Source organism: Parasteatoda tepidariorum, chromosome 5 (genome assembly GCF_982258835.1).
Source record: "Parasteatoda tepidariorum strain Cologne lab strain chromosome 5, Ptep-v5.0, whole genome shotgun sequence".
Classification (NCBI taxonomy): Eukaryota; Metazoa; Arthropoda; class Arachnida; order Araneae; family Theridiidae; genus Parasteatoda; species Parasteatoda tepidariorum.
This window is the reverse complement of record NC_141759.1, coordinates 6,703,764-6,707,790: the sequence shown is the minus strand read 5'-3', so window position 1 is coordinate 6,707,790 and position 4,027 is coordinate 6,703,764. Positions and strand designations below refer to the sequence as shown.

The window sequence follows — 4,027 nt, the reverse complement described above, 5'->3', positions numbered from 1 at the left end:
TAGACTGGTCTAAGTTAGGGAAAACAATATTAATGAAAGCATATTAGATAGGTTTAAACAAGAAAATGCAACATTGTTTATCTTTTTTAAAATGCAAGATTTAGCTGAATTGGTCAAATGCTCTGTATGCACCATAGTAAATTTTCTACTAGCTGCAGCCAGTGGAAAATTTAATATAAATTAATAAAATATAACAGGACAGTATTAAAAAATACTTATTTAAAGCATCTAAAAATGTTTTGAATATTTAAACACTGCTTAAGTGGAAGGATAAAAGAATTATATTCTAAAAAAACATACTTCTTTATACCTACACTATGCTAGTTTTAAAGTTAACTTTAATTTCCTTTTCATATTTCCAATTTAATTTTAAATATAATTTATTACTAAATTATATTTTATTGCTTAATATAACTATAAAAATAAACTTAAAATGTGAGTTCAAGAGGGTACCTTATTGGAAAAAATTCCTGGTATAAAAAAAATCATGCCGGCGTATGAAACACCGGTTCTGGTATGATACTGGATCGGGAATTATACCAGACCCAGCGTTTCATCAGCCAGTATCATACCGAAGCTGGTGTTTCACAAGTTAGCAGGATACTGGCTCCGGTATAATACCTAAATTGTAGTTTCATTATCTAGTATCATGCTAGAGCCAGCATATACTGGTACTAGTGTACTGTGCTCAGCATACTGGAATAGTGTTTTAAAAACCGGTTTATTCTTAAAACAAGCGTATCAAACTGTGTGTTACTACAGTTTGATACAGGATTGTTAGTGAACAGCTCTGAGCGGGAAAATAAAACATTGATACACAATTGGGTAAATAAGTTAAGTCACCTGATCTATACAAAGAAATAAAATACTGACATCAATTAACACTTTATCAAAAACTATAGTTTGCATTATGTTTATAAAAACAAATTAACTTTTTTTTAAGCTTCTTTATAGTTAATTAAATTTTTTTAAACAATAAATTAAAATGTTAGAAAATTATTGTCAATAATTTTTGAATCTACAATACTACACAAAAAAATGTTTTGGAGATGGATGGATGGATTAGAAATGTTACTTTATAGATAGCCAAAAACCTGACTAAAATAAACAAGTCAATTTATTGTCATTTCAAGACCCCCCTCCCCCCCCATTGTGTTTGACATAGCATTCTAAGAGTAAAAAGTTTCAATATTTAAGAAAGAAAAAAATGACAGAACAATCTTAAAGTATACCATAGGCTTTAAATCCTTATACACACAAATGATATACCATTTATTTGATTTTTATCTATAGATAGCTTGTGCTAAGCATTTGTCATCTTACCAAATATGCTAAACTTGAAATTTGGCAAAACAAAAATGATATTTTGGGGAAAGTATTGGCGAATGCTGTTTTTGAACAAAAAGAAAAATTTATCCATTCATTGTTCATTTACTCCTCCCCAACAGCAAAATGATTCTTAATTTGTAGTTGCATTTTTATAAAATAATTCAATTTATAATAAATATGCATTTTCCTACAGAAAAAATCAATCATAAAAAAATTGTTAAGATTTACCTTTGGCTTAGAATTTTAGAAACTGGCTAATAATTTTAAATCCTTAGCATGGGTTATGTATATATAGATAGTAATATCATAATTAAAGGTCAGTAATTAAAAAGAGCAGGTAAACAAATAAAACACAACAACAGCAGCAAAATTATAATGGAAAATCATACTTAATACAATGGGAAATTAAACAGTAAGAATAACCTAATCCAAATTTGCAAAAAATTATAGTTTAAAATTAAATAAAATTAGCATTATTAAGAGAAAATAATAAAACGTCATAGTAAAAGGTAATAATATACAGATAAATTTGCTATACAGAGTGAAGAGTATATTAAGACTCGTGTAATGTAGGTATTTATAAAAAAAGTTCACATGTTTCGCACAGAACTTTTAAATTAAAACATATTTCAAATTTTGAAAAAACCGAATCACACACTCTTTTTCAATTTTCACTACTTAACACAGTCAAAATAATTCAGAGCAATAGTAACGCATTGCAGAGGAGGCCTAACCAAATCTTTTTCGCAGCATCCACGTCTGGCTCATTCATTAGTCTATCACTCTTACAATGGTGGAGAAGATATCATCAAATGGTGGAGAGTAAAAACGAGTGGAGGAAATTAACAGCAGTATTTGTGAAGTGATCAGCTTTATCATATCCAGAAATGTCGCAATGGCTCAAGGAATAGAAAGTTTGCACTGACCACAGTGCTGACGTAAAATATCCTTAGTGGTAGACGGATCATGACGCCAGACTAACCGTGACATGTTTGCCTGGTTTTCTTCTCCATGTACCCCAAATACAAGTCTTGTCATGCATTCCATTCAGCTAGAAAATTTTAAACAGAACTTATCAATGTAAAAGTATTTTATTTGAATAAGTTGTTAAAAGTTTTCATCACAATGTACACAAATACATTCATGAAGATTTTATTACATTAAGAATAGGTTTAGCCAAAATAATTTTTAAATTTAATATTATTGATAATTTAATATTATTGAACTAATTTAACACGTTGAATGCCATAGGGGTCACCAGTGACTGGCGCTGAGTTTGTTTGTAGCGTCCCAGGGGTCACCAATGAACGGCGAAGCCTAGATTATTAGAAACGCATAATTAGAATAAATTTTTAATGCTCCTAATTTTTTTATATTATTATCATTACTAAGAAGAAGGTTAGAAGAAATTAGGTTGGAAGAAATTAATGCAATACATACTGAAAAAATCATTTTGGCCAGACGGGCAAGCCGTGTAAAATTAGCGTGGCATTCAACATGTTAAAGAAAAGAAAAAAAAGTTAAATCCAGCTAAGATTAAATTCATAAGAAAGTGTAAGGATTGTTTTTAACCCATAACAAAAATGGAGTAAACAAAGAAAATTTAAATGCAAATAGAAAAGTAATTATTTATAAAAATAACTACTTATAAAAATAATTATTGTTTATAAAAATATTTAATAATTGAAAATTTTTTTTGCATTTGCTTGAACACAGTCAAGACAGAGTAGCAAAAAAATATTTAATTATATCATTTAGTTATACTAATAACATAAATTTTATGTAATTAATTAATTATACTAATAATATAAATTTAGATTACCCAAACATTAAATTGCCTTTAAGAGAGCAAAAAAAAAAAATTTCACTGTATATAAAGTTTTTACACATATCTTTACCTTAAAATCAATATATATTTTTTTTAAATATTGTTATCAAGCTTCGCTTCATATTTTTTGGCTACAGTTCAGGAAAAGCATTAAAAATAACAAAAGAATTTGTGATTAACACTTAAAATATAATGCAAAGTTTAAAAATATTATACACAACTAAATAAATAATTAATTTGTTACTAACGATGATATTAATGGGAATTTATGTAAATAACATGTGAACAATGTGCTTCTATTAAAGTCTCATAAAGAAACCCAGAAAAAAAACATAAAAAATACTTTCTTCTCATGCAATGGATGGAATCTGTATATGATATACGAGTATATCGTAACCCTACCTATGCATGCACATGCAGTAATAATTCAAGAATAATATACATGTATAGATAGCTTAAAATATCAATAAAACTCAAGCATACGTTTTAATATTTCTGTAACTAACAAAGATGTAAATAAAAGTAAGAAATAAAGAAAAAATTACACTTACTAAAATATTTCTCCCCATAATATGCTTCATTCTTTCCATGACGCTCTATTGTAAACATTGAACGTAAGTCGAAGTAATGTGATTGGCTGTAACTTCAGACTGAGAAACGGAATGAACTGGGGAAAAAGTTGAAAAGGAACTTTCTCAAAATTGGGAGTGTAGGCAGCTTGATATGATTTAACGAACGATTAAAACAGATTTAACGAACGATTAAAAGTCGATTCTCGTATTTTGCATGCTCCCCTTTCGTTTCTGAATTAATAACTCCTTTTTGCTTTTATAGATTCAATTGGATTGAATTAACTATGTTTCTACAAAA

At 28.0% G+C, this 4,027-nt stretch overlaps 1 long non-coding RNA gene across 1 annotated transcript; it reads right to left on the bottom strand.

Moving 5' to 3' along the window:
- Window positions 1-1,099: 1,099 nt before the first annotated feature.
- LOC122270454 (uncharacterized) lies at window positions 1,100-3,827 on the bottom strand. Its single transcript, XR_015433599.1, has 2 exons — window positions 3,709-3,827; window positions 1,100-2,380 (listed from the first exon to the last, which is right to left on the bottom strand). It is a non-coding gene; the product is annotated as an uncharacterized LOC122270454 (long non-coding RNA).
- Window positions 3,828-4,027: the final 200 nt, after the last annotated feature.